Source organism: Drosophila grimshawi, unplaced genomic scaffold (genome assembly GCF_018153295.1).
Source record: "Drosophila grimshawi isolate 15287-2541.00 unplaced genomic scaffold, ASM1815329v1 contig_311, whole genome shotgun sequence".
Taxonomy (NCBI): Eukaryota; Metazoa; Arthropoda; class Insecta; order Diptera; family Drosophilidae; genus Drosophila; species Drosophila grimshawi.
Genome location: NW_025063098.1, coordinates 28,725,346 through 28,752,932, shown reverse-complemented (window position 1 = coordinate 28,752,932; position 27,587 = coordinate 28,725,346). Strand labels below are relative to the sequence as shown.

Genomic DNA, 27,587 nt, shown 5'->3' with positions numbered 1-27,587 from the left:
TCAGCTCGCCTTATGAAACGCTTTGGTTTTATTTATTTTATTAATACAAGGGATTCGGATTTCAAGTTTAAAAAACCTTAACTTAAAGTACAAATTAAAATAAAATAAAAAATGTGGAAGAAAATTTTGGAAACAGTTAAACAAACTTTAAGTATTTAAATTTATTATTTAAACAATAAATATGGATATTTAACAAAATGTAATTCCAGTAGAAGGAGAAGTTCAGTTTGCTAGCGAGCACTGTATTGATAAAAAAAAAAACATTTGTAATAAAATGTTTCTCATTCTGTTGCGGCTGCAGTTAGCGCTGTAAGTACGCTAATTATATACAATTTGCAACCCAGCAACACGGTAAGCCCAGGTTCAGGCCCAGGCCCAGATCGGAGGAACAGGCCCAGGCACAGGGAACACAGAGCACAAAACATAAATCCACAGACAAGTATATTGTAGGTAAAGATACATATACTTAGTAAATAGACTGTACATATGTGTGTATATGTATGTGTAGTGGCAGTAACTAAGGCGCGGTCAGGGTAGACTGCACAAGCTAAACGCATGAGAGAGGGACAGTCAGCGAGAGTGAGAGAGAGAGAGAGAGGGAGAGCAGTGGGCGCGAGATCAGGGACGCCCTTGGGCATTGGTGTGAGGAGCAGCTTCATTTTATATATATGCACACATGCACTTCGATTATACGTGCAAGTGTGCACTGTCTCTCTCTCTCTCTCTCTCTCTCTCTCTCTCTCGCTCTGTTTGTGCCTGTCTGTCTGTCCCACTCTGTAGCTTGTTTCGCTCTTGCATGCATGCGCTTTATTGCATAACATCCTTGAACTTGAACCGAAATGTGCCGAGCTGAGCTTTGGGTCGCTTCGCTGCTTGCCTGGTTTCCATTTGGCACTGACTCAGCGACACACACACACACACATGCACACACTCAGACGCATACATGCATACATGCATGCTACTTTGCTCCCCCACAGTTGCACTCTAAATTCGCCTCATCGCCGTTCGGCTCAGCAGCGACGAAAATGACGACGACGAATTCAACGATGACGATAACGATGGCGACGGCGACGACGATGGCCTGTGTCTCTGACATTTTCCGCTGTGCTTGGCATTGAAAGCGCGACAGGCAAGCAGCTAACAACGTTCCATTCCCAAGCAAAAAGACAGCACTAAACAGTTCAACACCAATAGCAGTGTTCACTAGGACTAAAAAAAAGCAAAAAATAAATATAAAAACAAATAAAACTTAAAAGTACAATAGCTTAATTGCATTTTTTATACGATGGTAATTAAATTTAAACACGCAAATGACAACAATGACACCATCGAGTCCCAATAACAATAATAACACAAAAAAAAATACAAATTAATTGTGCAACAACAAAAATAAACGTAACACAAAAAAAATCATTTGAGTAGTGCTCCACAAATACGCAAAAACAAACAACAACAACAATAATGTATTCCAATTGTACTTCACCTATACATGTATATGAATATATATATACATGTATATGTGTTAAGTAAGTGCAATTCTGTGAGCTAAAATTGTGAAATTCTTTAAAAAAAATTCTAAATTAATTAATGTGTTAAATAAAGTAAATTCGTATGCACCTTTGGAAAATTGCGTGTCAAAATTTGGCTTTTTCTAAATGCCAAATTGTAATTATGCATGCGAAGAAAGAAATTTCTCTGTGCAAATGAAATGAAATCAAATCGAATTATTGAAAAACATTGCATCACCAGAAACGGAAGAAAAACCCAGGGGAAAACTTGGAAAAGGAAACGCTTGACGCCATATGGATGATGTTATTATGTACTAGGTATGTGATACAAAAAAATAATATAAATAAATAAAATAAACTTATATATGGTATATAAAATGATATATATATTTTTTTTATGTGGTTTCCTTGGCTGTTGTGGTTTTTGTGAGTGCAACAAGCGACCATAAGATTATCCCAAGACTTATTAAGCTAAATTTAATCTCTAACAAAATAATAAAACTTGGACAAAAAGTAAGCTTAAGTCTTGTATATTTGTGGCAACTTGCAATGTATACAATTTGAAATCGATTTGCTACGCGATTTAATTTTATGGATTGTTCATTTTATTTACCAAATCCTAAGAAGCTGAGGAGTATAATTATTTTATTTACCTCTTGTTCTACAAACCAAACTCAGCTAATCAATCTTTTGCAAGTTGGAATAATAATTTCATCACGACATCTAATTTGCATTTATCGTGCTTTTTTCGCTTCTACAGCGAAAGCACAGCACGAGCACATCACTGGGCTGCATGTAGGTCTCAGTATTCCTTGCACTCATGCATGTATGCGTGTGTGTGTGTGTGCATGTTTGTATGTGTGTGTGTTTGCTTAAGCTCTCAGTGTTGGTCAGTGCTTTAGCTGTCTTAGAAGGAGCATAACATAGAAGAAGAGAAACCTGATAGTTATTGCAAAGCTTAAATGCGTATTGAATGGAAATTGTGGAGCGAATTTTATTTATGTTCAGTTAATTGAATTCGGAAATACAACTGTTGCAAACATTCATGTTTGGATACATGTTCGGATTAAAAGGCAGCACAAGAATTTAAGCAACAACATTTCCGAGAAGCTGCCGTCATCGGAAAAGCTTTCACTTCACAATGCAATGCAGAAAGGGCAACGCAACAGAAACAGAAAGAGAAATAACAAAAATGAGGCTGGCGGTCACCAAAAAAAAGCAAAAGTAAAGCTCACACAGAACTAACGCTGACAAACAGGCGTAGATAAAATTTGCGCAGCATGGGAAAGCCAAAACTAAAAAAAAAAAAATTGTATTTTCTAGCAACGAGGGGCAAAAAGCACAGCCAGAACACAAACACACAGGCAAAGCGCACACGCACACGGATAAAAAAAAGCACTCGCACTGTGGCAAAATGAGCAAAGAACGTCATAGAACTGCCAGCGAACGGGTAAGGGACAAGTAGAATGTATGAATGAAAGAATGACAACGGCAGACAGAGAGCGAAAGGGAGAGAGAACAGAGCAGAGACGAACGAGCGAGAGAAAACAGAGCGGAATTACGGCTGAAGGCCACGAAGCGTCGTCGTCAATAGCAGCAGCAGCAGTGTTTTATGTGTGATGGCAACATCGGTGTGTGGGGCAGTAGGGCACAGCACTCGGTGGTGTCGAAGAAGAACAACAGGAACAGGAAGAAACCAAAAAAACAAAAAAAAATAAAACTTGACGAAACTTAAACACTGAGAGTGTGTGAGCAGCGTGAGCGCGCCAACGAGAGCGAATACTAGAAGATAGAAGCTCTGCTCTTGCTCAGTCGACGCCGATGTAGACGTCGACGGCGACGACGACGACAAACTTTCCTTGTGGCCAGTCGTCGACGACGACATTGAGCAACGGCACCTTCAACCGATCGCAGCGCAGCACAGTCCTCCAGTTCGTGTCCGCGTTTGTCAAAATTCGCAGTACGTGGAATGCGGAAACAAAACGCATATTAAATTCGGGATATATGTACATATATATGTATGTATGTGTGTAAATACATGCATAATACATATGCATATTGCGTTGTTGTTATTTCGTCCTTTCGTCGTCGAAAGCAACCCCCGTTTAAGCCAAGCCGCAAGCACAATGAAAATAACGCAAATCTGCCAATGGAGAGTGGAGTGGAGCGGAGCGGAGCGGTGAGGAGAGGAGAGATGTAGAATGTGTGGCTAAAGAGTGTGAGTAAATCAAATTGCGTCGTAGTTACGATTTTTGTGTTCATTGTTTTTGTTTTTTATTTTTCCATTTCGCTGGTGATAACTGTTATTGTTGTGAGAGCGAGACAGCAATTGTTTAAAGAAAAGTTTGCAAACATTTCATGTAACGCCACACACACAGAACACAACACACACACACGTATTTATATATATATATATATATATGCATTTGTGATTTTCCAATAAGAAAAATTTGTTTTCCGTGGCATTTGCTGAAAAAATATAAATTTATTTATAACATAAACAAGATATGCAGAACGTAAAAGCTAAGACAAAAAAAATGTAAAAATCACAAATTGAAAACAAAGTTCGCAAAAAGTTGAAAGCATGTATGTGTATATGTGCAGGTATGTGTGTGTGTGTGCTGTACAGTACAATAAAGCAAAGAAGCAATAAAGCAACAAGAAGAGAGAAAAATGAAATAAATTTCTTGGAAAGTTACGAGTATCTAAAGGTGTTTATGTGTCTATGGTGTGTGTGTATGTGTCTATGGTGTGTGTGTATGTGTGTGTTTGTGTGCAGGTGTGTGTGCTTCTGTTTCCGTTTCACTTGCAGTTACTTAATATAATTTCCCATTTAATTGGCCAACAACTTTTAGCATTAAGTATAAACACTTTTAAATTTGCGCGTTTTTAAAAGCGCTTACAAAGAAAAGGCAATTTAAGTTCTCAATATTTGCATAGCATATAAATTCGATGACATAAATATTTATTATTATATTTTTACATATTCATTTTATTTATTATTTACTATACCTAATTTACTGATAATAAAAACAAATTGTGTTGTGTCTTTGAGCAATCAAGCAGTAAAAAAAATAAATGTACATGATTTTCAAATAGATTTTAGGCAAGAGTGTGTTTGAATTACAATAACATTTACTTATTAAAATTTAACTAATTATTTAGGATTGGCTTATAAACTTCAGCTATTTCAAGCAGAAGTTGAAGATTAAAAGTTCTTGCTGACTGGAGTCAAAACGCCTGCATCAAAATTTCACGCTCTAAATTTATTACTGATTTTTCCAATGTCCGCAATAGTTTCGATAAATTGCTTGAAGAAATAGCTCTAAAACTAAGCAAGTAAACATAGAATCTGTGTCTACATCGACTTGGTTACCGATGCTGATCAAGAATATATCTACTTAATCATAAAACATTTCAAAACAAATTGTAAATACTTCTTCAAATATATAAACTAAACAGAAGTTTAAAATGCTTGCTTTTAAATGTGATTTTATTTTGTAGAAAATTCAGATTTGTTAAGCTAACAACCCAATCTTAAAGTCATTGTTGTAAGTAAATATGGAATAAGTCTTTTCAAAATTTACGTATAATGCATGTAATTTACCTTTCACGAAAGGTTTTCAAAGCTGAAAAGAATTTGTTACTTAATTCTCATTTCTCTATAAAAAAACCTATCTTTATACATATATATTAAATATTTTCAAATTGTGCTAGCTGCTTTGTTTTGATCACGCGACTTAGCCGACAAAATGAAATCGTTTCTAAAATGGTTGCAACCGTTTTTATATGTTTTATAACCATTAATAAGGGGTAAGGGGATATAATGATGATGTGTAAAAGCCTGTACCAGGCAGAAAAGGGAACATCGTTGAACTCATAAGATATTACATATATTGTTGATCAGAATCAATAAAAATAATCGATCTTAGAAAATATCAGACTATAAAAGATGTCGAATCTGGATAATAAATTATCGATCGCTAACTGCTGTTCCCGTTTCGCTGATATCGATATAAATCGATTTCAAACCATGAGTCTATATCTTTCAAATGGAGAATGATCATCTGTAAATGTAATGCAAGATCGGTGGAGAAACGCGAATTAAAATGTCTACATCATATATATATATAAATATGTATGTGAGTATGTACATAGTAAGCGGCGGGCAGGGTATGTATTAGTCGATCTCTCTGCTCACTCCCAAAGCTTCCTTACTTGTTCTCAACTGTTATATAAATATGACATCGACAGCTATTGCAAAACAATTCTGTGAAATTGTAAACCGCAATAATAATAATATCCATGTACGTATAAAATGTATACATATATGTACTGATGTATGTATGTATGAATATATGTATGTATGAATGTATATATGTATGTACTTGCAATACAATGCTATGTAATATTCTGATGCACTCGTTGACTGCTTACTGCTGCCCACTCATCTACAAATACAGTTGAAGGTATATGTGAATATATATATATAAATGTGTGTGTGTGTGTGTATGTGTGTATGTAGGCTCTCACAATCAAGATCTGAGCCGAGCCCCCCTCTCTCTCCCATGTCTCTTTTAGTTAACTTACCTGCTGACGGTCCGCAAAACAACATGTGCCGCGTTCGCTTTGTACATATATGTATGTGTGTATGTATGTGTGAATGTATGTATATGTATGTGCATTTGTATATATGTGTTTTATATCTAAGGCTTTGAGTCAAGTTTGCTTGCGTGTTGTTTTTGTTTGCGCGCACAATGTGAGATTTGGAAAACGTTTACGTAACAGAGTCGTCGGCATGCGAATTAAGATCAACAGGAGAATGAGGAGGTGGGAGTGGATTGGATAGGCGTGGAGAGTGTGGGTTGTGGGTGTGTGAGAGAAAGAGAGAGAGAGAGAGGTGTGCAATGGGGCAGTCATCTTTACGCTTTTGCGATAATTGCAAAAGTGGCGTCATCTATTGGCCTGTTTACTTAACAAGATATACAAATAATAAGTACAATAAGTACAGTGGTTGCTGAAATATACAAATTAACTGCAATTATAGACCTATGAATATATATAGAAATCAATAAACTAATAATGTCAATTAAAATCTTTATTGAGACTAAATTTAATTTCTGTTTTTATTTATCTTTTGTTTTCAAATACGTCAACCATCCTAAAAAAAAAAAAACAACTTTATAAATTGTTGAAAAAAATGTAACTTGCAGCAGAATTTAATAATATTTCCAACGCATTAAATCCCCTCTATAAAAGATTATCACTCTCTCTCTCTCTCTGTTTGTAAAAAGAGGTGCAGTTAGCAAACATTCAACAAAATAAAACCGGTAAATCCCATCGATTATCGCGAAGCTATTGATTATATTGCTCAAATATAAATATATATTTATTTATAAATTGAACAGCAAGAAAAGCATCCCAATTTCAACAGCGGGTCGGTTTATTCCCAGCGAATCGATAGCGCAGTTAACAAGTTAAAGGTGCAAAAGTTGAGTAGAAATATGTGTAGAAAGCTCAAAACATAAAAAAAATAGAAAAAAATAAAAAATAATGTTAACGTACAGACATACACACGCACACACACAGACATAATACGTAAGCGCAAACACATAACACATGGCACACGAGTGAAAAGAAGAACGCAGCAAAAATAAAAACGCCGAAAACGAGCTGGCGTCAGTTTCGTTTGCCTTCCATTTCTCGTTTCGTTCCTCTGCTGTTGCTGTTGTTGTTGTTGTTGTTGTTGTCATTCAGTGTGTCGAGGTGGCGGCGGCGGGTTGTTTTGTATGTGTTTCAAGTTCAAGGTTAAGATACTAGTTGTACATACAGCAGCGCGAGTGTAAGCGAATAGGCAACAGTTTGCCATACACACACACACACATACACAGTGCTTCCCTTTTAACTCTCTATAGTATAAGTGTCTGTATATAAGTGTATACATGTACATATTTCTGTGTTGTGTGTGTGTGGAAATGTGTGATAAACCCGTTTGGCACGTTTCGCTGCGCAAGCGAGAAACGAGACAGCAGGTCAAAGCGAGAGCGCAAGATACAGAGACAGCGAGAATGGCGTCAAACAAAGAGGAAGAGGAAGCCAACGAAAAGCACAACCGAAAAGCAATGCGCGTCAAACACACACAAATTTAACGAAACTTTATAAAAAAAAAATGCAAAAGATACAACAAAAAAAAACAAGTACATCAAAAACGATACGCACGCTTGAATAACTACTACAGTTGCGCTGCTCTCTATCATATCGAACTACCGCTCTCTCCTTTTGTCTCTCTCTGTTGTGCAAAAAAAAAACACAAAACAATAACAGCTTTAAAATAACCGACGGCGTTGACTTTTTTTAAAATGCTTATTCGCGGTAATTTTTGCGCTGTTTTTTTTTCGTCTTTTCTCTTTTTTTTTGTACATTTCTATTATCTGTGAGCTTTGCATTCCGGTCTTGCTTGGACGTTGCTTTAATTGAATTGATGTTGACGGTTACTTTTTTGCACGCATGCAATCGTAATCGCCTCGTCCACTTTCCCTTCCCCTTGCCATTTCCCTTCCAAACATGAACTGTTGGCTCTTCATTTAATTAAATGCCAACGCGCCAACAACGTTGGCTTAATGGATTTTTAGCTTACAACAAGAACATTGGGAAACAGAAATCGATTGGTGCTTTTAATAAAAATGCACTGCTCAAAAATGTTCAAGGTCGCGAAATGCGCCATTAACCATGCAACCCACCGAATGTTGTATGCATATAATTTATGTGTTTTTGTATTTTTGTGTGTGTTGTTTTATGCCAAAATGAATTCCACACATATCTTTACATGAATTTGCTGTTAATTAGTTTCCGAGTTCGTTGCACTGTGCGAACTTTAAGCAACCGTAAAATACCCTGAAAAAACATGTGTGCATAATTTTAATGTGTTACAAAAAGCTATAAAAAATGCATCAATATTTATGTATGTATTTACTGGAATTTCGAAATCTTTTGAAAAATGTTTGCTAAACAAATTAGTGTATTAATCGAAAATTATTAAATTATTAAGAGTAAGTAGTTCAAGGTGATTAATTTAAGAAAGAAAATCAAAGTTAAAATGAGAAAAGATAAATGCATAATTAACACAGATTTAATCACATGCAATATATGATACAATTTTTGTTGATACTGTTTTTCAGACATAAATTATTCACAAAATATAAATAATGTGGAAGCACAGGCAAAGATTTAAATGATCTTATAATCACCTCATATATTAACTAGCCAAGATTGATGGAGCCGTAGGATTATATGTATTATATATTTATTAACATATAAATATATATATGCATGTATATGCATATATTTTGAACTTTTGTTTGCATTTCAAAAAGAAAATTCCTCACTGAGTCATTTCCATTTTTTGAGTACTTTATTTATATGCGCAGATACATGCATATTTGACTAATATATATGTATATATATATATATATATGTGTGTGTGAACAACCACGTTCCAATATTAACAATAGGGTTGCCAAGTGAGTAAATCGCACGTGTGTCTCGACACAAAAACAAAAAACAAGCATTAAATGTCGAATTTCGTATACGTCTGTAGCCATATTGGAGTAATTTTAGGCAAAATACCTAATTATCTATTGAATCCATTAACAAATAATAAACAACCATCAGATTGTTCAAATGTATTTGAAATAGATGTCTGTGTTTAAAACACTCACCTGACTAGAAAAATGCAAAAGAAAATATTAAATTCAAAAATTACTTGCAGCTACCCATCTCGCTCACACACACTCACACACACATGATATTAATTTTGTTTTCTTTGTAGATTCTTCATGCATTTTTCGTTCAGATAATATTTACCTATGAATGAATCTCAAAACAAAAAAAATGTCTTTGTATATTTATTTTTAGTGTGGCGGACAGCGCAGCATCAGCAGCGTCAGCATGGAAGTGTAATCAGCGACAGTCGAGTGAACTGAATCCAGTTACAGCAACAGCAATCACACACACACATACGCACATACACACTCGCCCCTACACACGAACAGAAAGGCCTGCGAAATGAAAGTAAACACAAAGAACGAAAAGAAAAAATAAATAAATCATGCGAGCGATTACGATAAGAGGAAGAGTTGAAAAAAAATGTGTCCACAATTTTCGCATGACGACAGCAAAAAGCAGCAACAGCAGGCAGTACAACAACAACAACGACAATTAAAGTGCAGTGCTGCTGCTGCATCGCGTGTGCGAGCGAGAGAGCGAGCGGGCAAACAAAAATGGCGCATGGCATGCGCACTGAGCAGCAGAACTTGAACTTGAAAATTGCTTTTATTGTTGCTGCTGCTGCTGCTGCTACTGCTTGCTCTGCTCATCAGACGTATATGTTCCATATAACTTGACGCGGCAGCGAAGTCAACGAAGGCGGCACCAGAGCACCATAAAAAGCCGGCGAAGCCAAAGTGCTGAGCGCAGAGAGCAAAGAGAAACGAGAGAGTGAGAGAGAGCGCCGATAGGCTAAGCTTTGCTTGCTGCTGCTGGCAGCGCAGGTACGTATATGTGTATGAGTGTGAGAAGTAAATAAGTGAATATGTGGACAAAAGAAAAACAAAAACAAAAACAAACGGGCATGGTATGTGGGAGAATGTGAGGCGAAAGCTTTTTGCAATAGCTTTTGCGTGGGCGACTTAAGGCCAGGCAGCGCTGCCGACGTCCGCCAACTGTTTGCTTTTGTTGTACTCTCAAGGAGTGCTTTTTAATGCTGCCAGCTGCCCCGAAACTTTCTCTTTCATGTATGCGTGCGTGTGTGTGTGTGTGTGTAAATAATGCTGTTGCATATTTACTGGGAAACGATGACGCGCACCTGTGCGAACCACAGCTGCAGCGTCGATAGGATGCTGCTGCTGCTTGCTTGCTGCCAGCCTGGCGCAAACTTATTCAGTGTTGAGCGCTCTCCAGGCGAGGTCAGGCCTCACTCTCACTCTCCTTCTGTCTCTGTCTCTATACGTGTGTGTTCGCGTGTGTGTGTGTGTTGGTAAAGTTGCCATATGAGTGCGTTAATTGTGTGCCGAAAATGTGGCAAAAATAACATAATCTGGTGAAAATTGATTAATAGCTTAAAATAAGCTGTGTCCAAACGAGAGTGGGATTCTCACTGTGTATGTGTGTGTGTTTGTGTGTAAACTTGTATAACATATGGGAAATCGAAACTTTTGATAATTAATGTTGTGCTCACACACACACACACGGACAGACACAAGATACACAATTGCGCCTTGGCATATGCAACACATTTTTTGGCTTGTTTTTATTTAAGCTTTTGACCTTTTCACACAAATAAACACAGAGACATACACACGCACACTTACGCACAACAAAACAAGCCCATTTAACAAGATGCGATGCGTAAGCAGCAGTTGAGTTATGTTCATATATATATATACAGCTAAACATTTGTATGTGTGTGCCATTGGTATATTTATATATATATTTTTAGTTGAGGGACAGCTGGCAAATTACGGTGGAGTAGTGTGCATTTTTTAAAATTCAAACAAAGGTTTATTCATTTTATAAAATATGGCAATATTTTGAATTTAATCAATCAATAAATTCAAATCATATTGAAAAAAAATATTATAATAATCAATATTGCATATTTAATGTAGTTGTGCAACAGTGTGTAGCAGGCGGAAGGAAGCAGCTCGGATATATATATATATATATTCTTGATCAGCATCAAAAGCCGAGTAGATACAGCCATATGTCTGTCCATATGAACGGCCGTTTATATAATTTTATAGATAAATGTCCCAGTTTCGCGATTATCGATATTAATCTATTTCCGATAGCAATAAAAGACTAGTCGTAAATTTGGAGCCTTTCTAATAACTGATTTTCAATCGATTGGAAAAAATATGATCGGTTATGAAATACAGATTTGGTTAACCAAAGCGTGCGACAAACAGATGATTTTATTGTCTCGGAGTTGCAGGACTAGTTAGATACTCAATACCCTATTATAATTAACAGCTGAGTGTTGGGTATATACTAATAGAGCTCTCTCGACTAGAGAATTGTTCCTTGTTTTACTTTAAATCTTAAAATCATAAGAATTGGCAATAAAATGTATTGAAAATAAGTAAAACAAAAACATTAAAATTATAAAAGTAATTTTTTTTTCAAAATTGAACATTGAATTTTGTAAATTAAAAGAAAAATCTTGATTTAAATTATAATAAACCTTTTATCTCCAATACAAATATTGCTGTATTTTATTAAATTCAAGTTTGTACGAAACATATTTTATTATTATTTAAAATCTTTGAATCAACTTGAGTGAAAATGTTTTTTAATGTTTACAATTGTGAAATATAAAAAGAGACGAAAATTAGCCAAGTGAAAAGTGCAATAAGAAACATGCAGCAGCAGATATGGTTTGTGTCCCCACTAAGCTTTCGTTGAAAAAAAGCTTTTCGCTGTGCAATTGCCACTGGGATATTGCCCTGTGCTCGCTTTGAATATTGTGTAAGCAAGTGAACACAGCTGGTGGTATCCAGTGGCCGTTTGGCGCACATGCAACAACAACAACAAGAGCAACAACTACAGCAACAACTACAACAACAGCAGCTGCAACAACAACCAGGGCGATTGCAAGTGCCAGCACAGGGTGAGTCAAGTTTGCAAATTTGACAATTAAGTTTTACATTTTCTTTGCAAGTCCAAATGTTTTTTTTTTTTTTGTTTTTCCGGTGTTTTCCATTAACTTAAAGTTTTTGCTTTAACTTTGATTGATTGTATTTCATTTGACCATACTAAATGTTTCTTAGTCATAAGCTTTTTTTTCAATGAATTTTCATTTATCTACCCAATAAAAAGAAACAAATGAAATTGTAGTCAAACGTTTTTGCTACAAATGAAAATTCAATCATTAAGAAAATTCGATCAAAAATAATTTTAAGTAAGCAAAAAGCGCGACACAAAAAATATTAAAAAAAAAAAAAAATAATCGAAATCGAAATCGAAGAAGTACAAAAATTGCATATATAAATTATATATTCAGCATTTACTTGTTATTACACATTTCTATTATATTATAATAATTTAACAATTTTAATTTGAATTTAATTACCCAATAATTATTGCCCTATGCAAACAAAATCATTACGCACTTTTTAAACGAGGGTTGATAAAGTGTTGCAGGATGGGATGGGAGGGGGAGGGGGAGGAGGGGTATTGTGGTTGGGAAATGATGAAAATGCGCTTGAATGCGCCCACAACGAATGAACGAAAAGCAACGCTCTGAAAAGTTTTCATGAAAATTTAATGCAGCAGTCAACAGTCCGTATTAATAATGTGAGTGAAATTTTTTTCTATTTTGATGTATTTTTTTTTTTTTTTTGTAATTTGAAGTTGAACGCATTTGGCCAAAACAATTAAAGCAGCGATTTTCATGCGGCTGCCAATTCGAATTGGCTTAAAAGAAAATCGCGTGCAGTTTGCACATTTTCTATTTTCGTTTCGCTTTTTCGGCTTTTTGGCTCATTGACAGCTTGTGTGGCAGAGATGCACGGAGCGGGCTAGGGGAAGGGGGCAAAGCCATTTCTAATTTGTATCTGATTCGAGAAAGGCAAGTTGACATTATTTCGACATTTATTTGCATTTAGCTGCAGCGTCTGCTTTGCAGTTTTTGTCACTTTTGCATTTCAAATGACCCTCAATTATCCTTTGTTGACTGACTTTTCCCCACTGTCTGTGGCTGTGTGTGTGTGTGTGTGTGTGTGTGCTGGTTCGTATTGGTGTGTGCAGAGAGCCCCTTGTTGAGGTCAAGGAAAGCGAAATTGATTTTCTCTACTCTTGCTTATTTCTTGTACACACACTATATATATCTATATAAATATTTATATATCTGTAGTCTGACGCTTATGTAATCAGTTGTATTACACATCACATGATTTTCTTTTGTTGAAACACTTTTATTATTCCATTACCTACGTAATATATATATATATACATAGATATATATATATATATATATATATAGTTATTAGCAAATACAATTTTTGTCTACTGCCAGTTTGTCAAAGTTTAATCGCAGCAGATGACCTCATATCAGGTTTTTGTGATGAAATCAAGCTTTGACTTGCAGATTTCACAGTGAAAAGATAATAAAACCAAAGCAATAAAAAAAGAAAGAATTTTCGAGACGAGAGAGCTCGCTGGGAAATACCCTCAACCCAAGAAGTATTTAACTGTTTGCAAACCGTGTGTTGCTCAAGCTCTATTGATGAGATCTTAACAGATGATCAATTTTATTCTAGGGTATATACAGTATAGATAAGAAAGACATGTCGTGAAATTTGTAGACTTAATTGTTATCGATTTGTATCGAAATGAAAACTTGTGTTCCCAATTTGAAATAATATACATATTGCTATATATATTTCATGGGTTGTGAATAGTGCAAGTAGGGAAACAGTGCAACTGATTGACGCCATTTTGTTGCGAAATTGCATGCAATAAATCAGCCGATAATTAAATGGGCTCCAATATACACAGCGAGTTTCCATCAACGATAACATTTTGTGCGAATTGCGGAAGCTTTGATCTCGTAACTGTTAATTTCATATACATAAAGCACGTGATACAACAGCAGTCGCTAAAAAAAAGCTTTCGCATTTTTGATTCTGCTTCGCTGTGCACTTCCGCAAACGTTGCACTTGAAATTAGTCAATATATGAATAATACGAGTAGCATATGAAATCAATAAATTGCTAATAGAAATATGTGGCTGTTTTATTTATTTAAATTGTTAAAATACTTCAAATATTGATAATACTTGTACAATATGAGTGCCAGAACCAATCGAAAAGATTAAAAGTCGAATAGGATTTGATAAAGATTTAAGGTTTACATTTATAGCTTTCTCATATGAGAATTGAGCTTTATATAAATGTATAATGTATATATGTATATATATATATATCGTATATTGTCAACTCCACTGATGATAATGACACAAAGTGGATTTAGTCATGCACAACGAGATGAACTAACGATTACCAGCTGGCTGTGCCTGGCTAGCCTCACATATAAAACTTAATTTTCAATTTAAGTTGACCTTAGAACACAAAAATTTGATCGATAATTTCGCATAATTGCGCACACACAAAACACACACACATTTAAAGAGCGGGAGAATCGTTCAAAAAGTGTGACACATGGCAAGCCGCCTTCTCACACATAGACACACAAACGCACTCATACACAGAGGTAACTCACCTTGAACATTAACGCCCCAATGCAAAATGCAATTGACATGAGAAATTTTGTTGTGCGAGTGAGATAGCATGCTTTAGTTGAGGGCGAGCCTTAGCTCAACTCAAACGTGAGAGACAGCTTGTTATACATTGTATGCTAGCTTGTGTGTGTGCGTGTGTGTGTGTGGCCCCCGTTTTACTACATTTGCGTCATGCGAAACTACAAAATAAAAATAATAGTTAAAGCAACAACAACAGGGTCAACTGCAGCGACAACTAAAGCTTCAGCTGTGCGCTGCTTCCTACTGTTTTTTTTTTCTTTCTTTCTTCTTCATGTTCGTACAAGTTTCCAAAAAGCTCTTTTTGCTCTCTTTCGCGCTCTCTCTCTGTCTCTCTCTGTGTGTGTGGATGATTATGTTAGCTTTTTTGAACGAGCTGAGCAGCTGACAGTTGCGCTTCAGCATTAGAGCAGCGTAGTTTGCAGTTGACTTTTTGCGCCGAAACGAAATCAAAAGTTTCACGGGTTTCTTCACGTCGTTCGCCCAGTGTGTATGTGTGTGTGTGTGTGTGTGTGCGTGCGTGCGTGTTTGTTTGTTGTTGTTTTGGCAACTTGCAGCAATGTTGCAGACCGTACAAAAATAAAAATGCCACAAAAAATGCATGCAGCCCAGCGCTGCTGCTTAGTATATTCACCTTGAGCGTCTTTGGGCCACCAGCACATAGCACAACGCACACACACATGGGCACACACACACACACATACATTTACAGTTGGATAAGCAGCAGCAGAGCGCAGCGCAGAGCTGCAAGTTTCATTCACGCCGCGTGGCCATCGAAATTGTCGTCGTCGTCGTCGTCGTCAACACTCGTTGTTGGTTCGCGTCGCGTCGCCTCGCCTTCACAAAGAAATTGGCCTAAAATTGTAACAGTTTTCTTTTAACAACAACAACAGCAGCAACAACAGCAGCAGCAGCAGTAGCAACAAGAACTACAAGCAGTCGCAGCTGCAGTTGACGTCGGCAGCGCTGTTTCTGTTGCGTTGGCTGACAGCTGCTGCTGCTGCTAGCTGCTTGCTGCTTGCCGCTAGCTGCTTGGGCTGCATTCAGCTGCAACAGCCAACGGGCAACGTCAGTCGTCAGTTTTAATTTCCACATCGAGTTAACAACACACGAGAGGCGGCAGCAGCAGTCAGCAGAGTCTCAGCAGGCGTCGTCAGTTTTTGGACTTTGTGGAATTTGGATTAGAGACAAATCAGCGGTGTTTTTTTCGTACACTTTTAACTACACTGCCCACAAATGTGTGATCATTGCATAAACAGTGTGTGTGGACACGTAACCAGCACCCAAGCACCACTGCAACACTTCAACCTGCAACACACACACAGCCCCTTTCATTTTCAATTAGTTTTCAAGTTTTTAATCACACTTGCATATTATGCAACAATAATGCAAATGAAACAATGCCATGTGAACAGTTTTTGCAACAATGCAGTTTGCTTCACATTTAAAGTCGAGCTTCATTTCAACGTTTTTCTGTGTGTGTGTCTCTGTGTGTGTGTGTGTGTGTGTGATTGTTGTGCGTGTGGGTTGAAAACAATCAACGAATTGCGGCTCGCGGCTCGTCGCGTCGCGTCCCATCCACGCCTGCTTCCGCTACAGCAGCAAATTTCACGCTCCCACACAAATTCCCATACTCATTCGCTCTCTCTCTCTCTCTCTCTCTTTCTCTTTCTCTCTGCTCCTCTCTCACTCTCTCTCTATGTCGCTGTGCATTTGGCAAACTTTTGCGTTCTGTTTAAATTTAGAATTTAGAATATTTGCAGTTTTTGCTTTTTTGTAATTGCAACCACTGTTTTTTTCTTCTTATTCATTTCTTTAGTGTTCATCAACTATTTTTGATATTGTTGTTGTTGTCTGCTGCTGCATTATATAATGCATAACAGTCAGTTGTTTTTTTTCCAAGCTCATTTTTGTTATTTCTTTGCTTTTTAATTACATTTGAGAGAAATCTGAATTAAAGCGTTGCTTTATTTAAGAGAAAAAAGCGGCCAACTTAAAAGCGAAATTCGTGCGCTGGCAATTAAAATCCAAGACGTATGCGCAATTTCACAGATTATTGTCAGCAGCAACAACACAGTGCTGGCCAAACAATTGGGTACAACTCAAACAAAACACAAAAACCTTAGCTATTCGCTTTCATTAGCTGTCCTCAATTATATGGCCAGCACTGTACACACTGCACTCACTCACACACACACACACACACAGGGAGACTCACTGTGTAACGTAATCACTTGACCTTGCACACATGCAGCTTGTATTACACACACACATACATACACACACACACACATACATACTGTGACCATTTTTATTGGCTTATATAGTTTCTATAAGCACACATACACGCACACACACACACACACACACACACACACACATACATTTACCGATGTTTCACAAATTTTGCAATATTGTTGTGAGTAAAAATAACAAACGGCATATGGTGCTCACATTGGGTGTGCGTGTCTGTGTGTGTGTGTGTGTGTGTGTGTGGGTGTGGATGTGTGTGGGCGTTGCAAGGCTCGTTATGAGGTCGATTTTGTTTGTATTTCTTTGTATAGCACTCTTTGTGTTTTTTTTTTAGCACATGTGTGTGTGTGTGTGTGAGAGTGTGTGCGTGTGTTTGCGAAAAGATGACTGAAAAATGCATTTGACACAGAAAACAGTAGAAACGAAAATGAGGCAGCAACAACTGAAACGCTTGTTTTCGGTTGGGGGGCTTTCCAACGAAAGATTTTAATTTCAAATGGTTTTTTCCTTTTTTCATTGTAAAGCTCTGCTCAAGGCTTGAAATACTTGAAAAATTCCCTCATCGCCTCGTGAGTCACAAACTGATTCTGAGGGCCGCCACACATTAAAGCGAAACAAAAAAAAAAAAACAGCAACTTATATCACATCTGATATTATTTGTAAGACAAACCGATTATTCGCTCAATTAGCGCACAACAACAACAACAACAACAAAAACCAACTTTTGCGTATTTTTGCAGTGTTGCAAAAGCTCTGTTTCTGAAAACCGGTTTGACAGTTTTTTTTGTTGGTGTCTGTATTTTTTTGCTGTTTTTTTTTTTTAATTGCTTTAAGCAATTAATCATGAACTTTGAAAGACGAATATGAAATAAAATAAAATAAACTAAAATAACTCGTAAGTCGTAACTCGTCGTAGCAAATAGGAATTCCAAGTTCAGCTTAATTCGCGCATATTTTTGATTGACGCAAAGCTGATTAGATTAACACGAAATTAACAAATTGATAAATCATCAATTTAGCTGGAATTTCACGCAAATATTGAATGTAAATTTATACGGTAAAATAGTCACTAAATAAAATATAAATAAATAAATAATGATGCAATAATATCGCATATTCATTTCGGAGGTTTTAATAAACCAACTCAACTCGAAAGAGTTTTTCAACAAATGCAAGAATTTAAATTGCATATTCATTTTTCTACATTTTTAATTGTGACTTAAAAGTTATTTCAATGAATCTATACTAAAGATTACAGATTAAAGTAAATAAGAAAAGATGCATTATGCTAATTTTGTAGACAATTCAAGCTGAATATGCCTTTTTCTACATTTGCACAATTTTAGAGACTTTATTGAGTTTCGATCGTATCTCGATTACGTGTTTTTGCGCTCAGCGAATACGCTTTTGGAATTTGCACTGACGAACAACTGCTTTCTCATATCAGCAGCAGCAGACGCGTCAACAACCTAAACAGACAAATTTGTCTAGCTATCATCTATCTATCTGTCTGTCTGTCTGTCTATTTATCTGTCTGTCTGTGTCTACCTATGTCTGTCAGTCGGTCTGTGTGTCTGAAGTCTACGAACAACTTTGCGTAGCTGGGCAAACCAATATAAATATCTTCAATGACATCATCAAGCGTCTGTTTCTCATTAGTTAGTCAGCTGTAGCTGCTCAAGAATTGCTTGATAAATTGATAAAAACTACTTCGAGTTACTCCACTTTCCATACTGCTTAACAGCCATTAACTGATAAGCAGTAAATATATACATATATATAGAATATATAAACTAATTCCACGAAAAATTGATGGCAATTTCCAAGTTTTTATTTTGCTTCTTAAAGCGAAAACTGTTTCGTGTCAAGATATTTTTTGTTCTTACTTCAAGTACTTTTCTCAGCTCAATTCTGTTGAGAGCTTTTACTTAAACTAAATCAATTAAAATCCGAAATTGGTTTCGTGTTGCATTGTTTTTATTTGAAAACAGTTGCGTTCTTAATTCCAAATCTGTTTTAACTAAAGTCAAATATTTTCTTTAAACAACTTTCAAGTTGAACACATGTTTCAAGTAAATAAAATCAAGGAATGTTTTACTTTCTATTATGAATGCCATTTAGTATTTGTTCGATTGTGGAACAGTGTTTCTTTTTCGCTGAGTGTAGTCTGCTTGTGCTCAGCTGAAATGATTCACCTATTTGCCAGATAAGCGCTCCCACAAAATGCTTTGAAATTTGACTAAAAAAAAATAGGCGAAACACATGCTCTCGTCGCCTACTATAAATGTGTGTTGATGTGTATATGGCATATGGATATATATGTGTATGTACCTGATGAGAATTTCATGCTTTGCTGAGTGGGGCGACCTTCAGCGGTGATGGCAAGGTCACCAGAATTGGTGCCCAGTTGCAGCTCTACAGCTTTCCGCACTCAGCCTCCCAAATGCAGTTATTAACGGGGCCCCAAAAGCAAATTGGGTCAGTGTTATGACCCAGTTTCTCTAGGACCAAAGCCAGCCTACACTATAAAAAAAAAAAACAAAAAACAAAAAGCAAAAAGCAAAAATAACAAAACACAGCAGCTGCTGCGCCCAACTTTGGCAACTTTGGCAACTATTACGAAATTGCCGCAAAGGTTTTCATTTGCTTCAATCGATATCTATAGAGTATAGCAGGCAACCTACATAACACGGCCTGGCATGTATCTACACACACACAATATATATATATATATATATATGTATCTTTGTATCTGGTTGTGCATATCTTGTATCTACAACTGCAGTTTTGTTTTGCCGCAAGGCTGAACACGCTGTGAGCTTAGCCAAAGTAGCCAAAAATAAAAATTCTCTTTGGCTCACAGCCAAAATGCACTCGGGCCACCTATGCCTATCTGCAGCACACACTTTGGCAAATAAAACACACACACACACACACAAAAGAAAAGGGCGGGGCCTACCCCTATACATATATATATATGCATATATATATATATCAATTTGAAAGCGAAATGTTGGCCCAAAAAATCAAAAGAAAAGAAGCGGAAAAAAAAGAAAATGTTAGTCTCAAAGCGTCTCGCTATAAATACGGCTAAATGCAAATTGACAATGAGAAACGAGCACCACGAGTAGAACTGCAATGTGCATAAATTTACACACACACAGATACACACACACACACAGATACACACACACACACAGTCCACCTTCTGTCGTGCAAAATCAATGTGCAGAGTTTTGTGTCATTTCGCTTTTCACTTATTACATCACACAACGACAACGACAACGACAACGATAAACAACAAACATTATAAATCGAGGCCCAGCAGCAAATTTGGGTCAGCTGCAATTTCTCGCAACCTGCCAAGAATCGTATCTATAGCCAATTATATACTAGATATATATAGATGTAGGCTGTAAACTAGTTCTACTTCTGCCTAAGCCAGTTCAGTTTGGGTGTCCTTGCTTGCCTGGCGCAGCCCACACTCAACTCAACTCGTGTGTCCTTAAACAATAATATGATAATAGTTATGGCACTCGCTCAAATGAACATAGATAATTCGCTGACTCTTCATATATATTAATTTATATTCCCTAATGGAATAGTTTTTATTATTTCATTTCATTTTCTTGCACCTTTGGCGACTGATTGCATTTTCTCGGAGACTTCTGTCAACATTTGCAACATTCGTCGCTGCTACAAAAAAAGTGTGAAACGTTTTCAAAATAAGATCGACAGTTATTTTTGATAATATTACGAACTGTTTATTTAAAATAGTTTGTGGATTTTTTCGTAACCACAACAACTAAACTAAAGTTGTTTTTCGTTGGTTTGATTGCTATTGTTTATTTTTAAACATTAGAAGCATGAATAAAATATAAACTGTTTTTTCTTTTTGGCTTTGTTTTCTATAGATTGCCACAGAATCTCTCATGAATTTCCCTCAATGAATTCGCTCAGAAATTGTATATGATAATTGAGATATGTTCTCAACATTTTCAACTCAAATTTGCTTTCTTTTTGTGTTCCCTTCGCAATACTTTTCACGCATATCGCAAAATTCCACATTTTGGTTTGCTTTCGCCTTGTTGCACGCACAATTCTTCGAGCCTATCACGCATTTGACGCATGACTCAGTTGACTCAGTTTATTTAAAAAAAAAAAGAAAGAAATAACAAAATTTCGCGTGATTTTTTTTTTTATAAAATAAGCCAAAGAAAAAAAAACAGAGAGAGACAAAGCTAAATAATCTGCTGCTGGGCATAAAATTGTTAAAGCCGATTAGAATTTGTGTTTTTGTTAACAAACACGTGAGAATTTCCATGTTGCTGTTGCTGCCCTGCCAAGAAGTAGCAGACAACATGTGAGAGTCGTTGGCAGTGTGGCGTAACCGACTGTGCTATACCCTGCAATCTGTTTTAAAAGATGTTGACGATATACGCTGAGTAGTTTGAGTACAGATATCATTTCAGTGAACGATCAATACAACATTCCGATTACTAATGTTAATAACAGGGATACTGGATCGATACTGCCTTCAAAACCCCAACTATAAAAATACATTGAATAAAAGTTGTTCTTTGTCTAACCGCCAAACCAAGTGCATCACTTTTGTCGCTTAAAAACCAAACAATTTCCATATACATTTTGTGACTAACTTTAACGTTTTTATTGATTTGCACTTATCGATTGTAATCGATTTAATTGGCTCGAAATGGACTCCAATTTGCATACTTCCGAAGCTGGCTGATGCAGAAAAACGAATATACTCTTCTATCTGCGATAACAGATTACAAAAGCAGCGCTATTTCCACATATCTATTAAATGATGGTTCAAGAATTTATGCATCAAATCTTGTTCTATATATAAGCTGTGCACTGTAGCCAGCGCCTACTGTACTATACTGGGCATGTCTGTATTTTGTGTGATGTGTGTTAAGTGGCTGCCATTTGGGCCACCAAGTTGCTTTTGGCCCATTCGAAACAGTAAATGAATTTAAGTAGCTCGCTTCTTCAGAGCTTTTTACGCAGCAGTACTTGCAACTCTTTTGGCCAACTTCCGCCGACAGCAAGAAATAATAATACAAAAAAAAAAACTGGAAACACTTCGACTCTAAGCGGTTTTACGACAGTTTGGCAGGGCAGGTTTTGTATGTCGGCATTTATGACCCAGATAAAAAACTAAGCGTGTTGGTCAACAACAACAACAACACACACACACACACACACACACACACACACACATACACACAATGCACACACACAAGGTTATTGTGGAGAACTGTTAATGAAAAGCGCTCAGCATTTTTGCCTAATGAAATTATAACTGACTTACTAAGTGCTTCAAAGCCTCAAAAATGAGAGAAAAAAATGGGGGGCAGGTTTTTTCTTTACTACGCTAGGTGTGAGTGGGGGGATGGGGGATGGCGGGAGTTAGTGGGTTGCAACAACTGTTTGTTTTTTTTTTTTTTTAATTTTTGTCTAATCCATTTGACGCACATCATAAATTTATTTAGTTTTTGTTCCCCCCTTTTTCAACATAATTTTTTGTTACGCTTTTTAAGCTCGAGCACACACACACGCACATACATACACATATACACATACACTGACACAAATAAGCCTTAATTTATTTAATTGCCCACGCCGTTTTATGTTTTTTTCTTTTTATAATTCTTTTTTTCATTTCACTGTACGAGCTGTTGTTAATTCTCCTCTCTCTCTCTCGCAGTCTGCATTTATTTATAATAATTTATTTTTGTTTTTCTCTTTTTGCTAGAAATTAGAGCGAGCACGCGATTAAAATGTTTTTCTTTTTTTTTGTTACACTGCAAAATTAGTAGAGCAACTGTTTGTTAATTGTGCGGCGCATGCGGCGTATACGCAATTAATTACTTCTCCTTTGCGTGACTTTTTTTTTTTAGTTATTGTTGTATTATTTCTACAGCTTAACAGAGTTTTGCAGTCGGTACTAAAAGGGAGTTGAAGGTTTATTTATTAATCGCTTTTTAAACTTTTCAAATTTGCTGTCATTTTACTTGTTTATCTCTCTGTTGTTAGCCGCCGCACCTTAGGCGCAGCGCGTAAAGCCACTGAAGCAAGCCATCATTTGAAGGCCAATTGAGTTTTGCACAATGCCAACAAATGTTCAAAACTTAAAAACATTCTACTAACTGCAAATTGTGCCACGCACCAATTCATTTGTTGTAAACAACTAAAAATTGTTTAAATCGAATTCACAAGCAAATTGTAAAGCAAAACTTTTTGTTTAACTCGCTTTCAGCTGCGAATTCGTTAAAAATAATAATAATAGAATAGAATGAAGCTGCGCAGAACGAAATCAGACTCGATCCCATAAATCATATATATTTTATATGGACTTAGTCGTTTTTTCTAGCTGTGTTCATCTCTGAGATTTGATGAGCTGGAGATATGAAACGATAACGATACAAATCGATTTTCGATTGCAATAAAAGGCATAATCGTAAAGATCTGGTCTTATCCATTATTGATTATAGATTTGCTTTAAGCTGGTGATTTTCATTTGCGGGATTCAATTCTCAATTATAATTAAGATCAGCTCTGACTGATCTTGCTCTCTCTTCTAACCAACTTAAACCTATTTTTATTTGAAATCTTCAAATGACAAGAATTGGAATTGGCTTTCGGGTTTGCAGCCCTGCTAGATACTGAATACCCTATTATAATTACGAGCTGGCTGTTAGGTATCTTATAAACAAGCTCACTCGACTACAGAATTTCGCACAATTGAAAAAAAAAAGAAACATTAAAATTAGCTTGAATTGTTGATGATTTAAAGTAACTCAACGGCTTTAATCAAGCTTGACTTGATTCAGGGTATTTGCTAGTCGAACTCTCTCTCTCTTCTATGGCACTTTGCCTTGTTGGACTTTGGCATTAACAAATTGCTAATCGTTCGATGCTTTTTTTTTGGTTTTTTTTTCTTTTTTTATTTTGGTGCGCACACGTTCCTATCTTATCAATGTTTGGTTCCGCCAGCGTCGTCTCAGCTTTCTAATCCATTTGATTCAATTTGTTGAATTTTGACTTTGGCTAACGTTTTGCGCCTGCACCTTTTTGGGAGAAGATATTGTTTTTATTAGATCCTTTTCACAATCTTAATGAAACTCGATACAGTTTTGTATTTTTATAGCATAGGATAGGAGCACTATATCATATCATTTATATAATAATAATAATAATAATAATAGGCCAAGGTTTGCTTTGATGTTTGCCTACAATCAGAACAGACTTTATCTATTATTGGTTTTGCTAGGGTATTTTATATTCCTTTATACCTGTCTTCCGCTTAATGCCGTTATGATTGATGATTGGCATGCTTGCAGGTATTGATAATCACAGGGTATTTGCTAGGCGACAGTTGTGACACACAAATGACTCTTCTACAAGCGATTCTGAACCCATAAACACACGCACACATTGACCCAAATACGGCACCACAACCATCACCCCCGCCCCCACCTTCCCCTACTCCTTCTGTGGCTTTGCTTATCACATTTGTTAAATTGAAAATCTAAAGATAACGTTGCTTCCACACCCCGCCCGCCTGCCCCTCTGAGTGTGTGCTGCATGTGAAAATGTTTAGCTTTTTTGTTTTGGATTTTTCTTTTCTTTTTGTATGCTATTGTTTCTAGTTTGTTGGTTTGTCTCTTTGGCTTTACATGACATGAATAACAATTAAAAACGAAAAAACGAGAAAAAATAATAATAACGAGAATTTTGTAACGAGGCCCAACTGAATAAAAGTTAAAACTGGTTCCCGATGTGCGCCGTTGAGAGTCTGCCACGCCCACACTGACACGACGCCGCCGCCTCCTCGTTGTTGTTGTGTGTGTCAGTTGAACAAATATATATTATTACATATATATATATACGTATATTTATGTATATATATAGCTATCTATATACATATAGACGAAATCTAGCATATCATCTTTGAGACAGTTTTGGGCTGCGTGTCAGGAGTGCATTTGCACTGAAACATTCTGAAAGCTTGTAAATGCACTATCTGGTACGACATTCCAGAACGTACAATCTTCCCGAATGCAAGAAATAAATGCTGAATAAACAAACAAAAAATGAAAACCAAAAATAATCTAAGAAATATGCAATTTTTGTGTGAATAGTGTGATTTTCAATTATTTATAAAGAGTATTTTTAACAATTTACATACTAATTTTAAGCGTTTGCAATTTTATTGGAAAATAAATAATAAATAAAATGAAATGTTAATAAAAACGTATTTTATGAAAAGCATATTTAATATCTGTGGTTTTACTTCAACATCTAGGAAACAAAGGCATTCTATAAAACAGATTGTTAATCTAAGTAAAGTATTTAAATCTGCAACTGAGATCAGCAATCTGAAATCAAGAATGCCATCTACAAAAACAATAACAAAACTTATGCGAGAGAAAATCGTTCTTAAATCTAAGATTTAAAACGCTCTCTTCACTTTTTAAGTTTGCATAATTGTTTTGTTCGATGTGTGTATTTGGGTCAAGTGAAAAAAGAAAAACGGCCGAAATGCGAGCTGCGAGCTGCGAGTTCGACTCGCTTGCAATGACCTTGAAAATGCACCAAACAAACTCGTTTGCCCCGCCCCCGCCCCCGCTCCCGCACCATTATAAAACGTTCAGTCAATAACTTTAAATAAGTTCCGAAATTATAAATATAATAATAATACGCTTAAATCATAACCAAAATGGCGACCTTCAGCCGTTATTGGTTGCTGCCCCACACCAGTAACTATCCCTCGCTGGCACGCCCACTGGCCAAGGCTGACATTTAAACCAAAAATATTATATTATATTGCATATTTTACAGCGCTGCGTTTGAAGCCCCCTCGCAAAGCTTTCGATGTGCTCAGCAACACGCACACACACACGCACGCACAAGCAGAGACACACACACAGACAGCAAGAGCGCCGCCATACGCAACGTAGCATAAATCGTAGCATAAGTGGATGTGAAACGATGTCGTTGCAGCGCAAAGAGACGCAAGATGGCGCCAAGTGTTATTTCGCCGTGGGGGAAAGCTCAACGCTGCTGCTGTTGCCCCCAGGCAGCCGCAGGAGGGCGCCCGTTTTAAAGGGGATTTCCATTTTTCATATTTAAAGTTTTAGTTAATTACATAATCCCAAACAAAACAAAACAAAAAAAACGAAAAGAAAAAACCAAATTCCATTGAATTGGCTATGCGCTTTGGCAGTGTGGTTAGCTGGTTGTGTGGCCAACTGACAAATCACAGCCACTATCTTCACTGCCGCCGCGACAAGCTATGACACCAATAAATATAAATAATTCACAAAAATAACTATATCAATTTTGATATACAGTATTGTAAACTATTATATTGTTTTAAGCATTTTATTAATGTATAAAATCGATGGTAGGTCTGAAAATTGTTTAACAAATAAAGTTTAATACCAAGTAAAATGAATTTCACTTGGGTAAAAAAGAGTTTGGAAAAGGTATCCAGGAACTGGATTAAAGCGAGTTTGAAAAAGGTATCCAGGAATGATATATAATGATTAGTTGCTAAATACAAAACGATTTTAATAGAGAAATCTGGAATCTTGAATAAAGACTGCAAGTGAATCTGAGCAAAGCGATTTGGAAGTGAAGTTCTAGAAAAGTATCAAAACTATTTGTGTACCAAGGCAAAATGATCTTATCTAGTTGACAATAAGCATTTTTGAAAGTAGACATCCAAAAATAGAAACAGTTTCAGTTTCATATTTTATACCCAAGATTGGATTTGTTGTGTTTACAACAGAGCTGTGGAAAATCGAAAATTGCCCCTAAATAAAAGGAAAAAGTTAAATAAATTCGCATTTCTTGTTTTTTTTTTTTATGTTTTGTTGTTTTTATATATATAAATTTTAAATTAATAAAATTTACTTGCTATGTTTCTATATAAGTTCATCTTCATATAAATAATAATTTTAAATCGCACATTTTTTGTATTTTTTTTTATATTTCTTGTTTTTTATTTGAATTACACAACATTACTATTATTTATCGTTATCGTTTTGTTTTGTTTTATACGTATGTTAAAAGATTTTGTTTTTCTTATATATTATTGACATTGTTCTTCAAATAAATGAGAAGATCTGTTTTGTATTTATATTATATTTGTTTCTTATGGTTGTTTTGTTTTGTTGTTGTTGTTATTCTTGTTCTTATGTATGTTGTGTTGCAGTTGCTGTTTTTTTTTTGTTTTTTGTATTTTTGTTTTTTTTTTAGTTTTACATTTAAATATCTTTAAGTTGATTTTTTTTGTTTGCTTTCTTTTATGATTTTTTTTTTCGTTTTTATTTGTTGGTTTTGTGTTTTGTTTATCTAGTTTAAATTATGTTAGGGCTCGATTATGTGTTCAATAAATTTGTTTGTATCTCCAGTTGATTGTTTGTTAATGTTTTAATGTTTATCGCTGCATATGGTTTGGTTGCCGTGTTTGCATTTAA

The 27,587-nt window shown here is 36.0% G+C and overlaps 1 long non-coding RNA gene across 2 annotated transcripts; it reads left to right on the top strand.

Annotated features, from left to right (window-relative positions):
• The first annotated feature begins 971 nt into the window (after positions 1-971).
• LOC116805985 lies at positions 972-26,429 on the top strand. Of its 2 annotated transcripts, none has more exons than XR_004365483.1 (3): positions 972-1,826; positions 2,832-3,726; positions 9,423-11,083. It is a non-coding gene; the product is annotated as an uncharacterized LOC116805985 (long non-coding RNA). The 2 variants fall into 2 exon arrangements; XR_004365482.2 differs by lacking the exon at positions 2,832-3,726 and adding an exon at positions 25,945-26,429 and having other exon boundaries at positions 1,069-1,826; positions 9,423-10,057.
• The last annotated feature ends 1,158 nt before the right edge of the window (positions 26,430-27,587 follow it).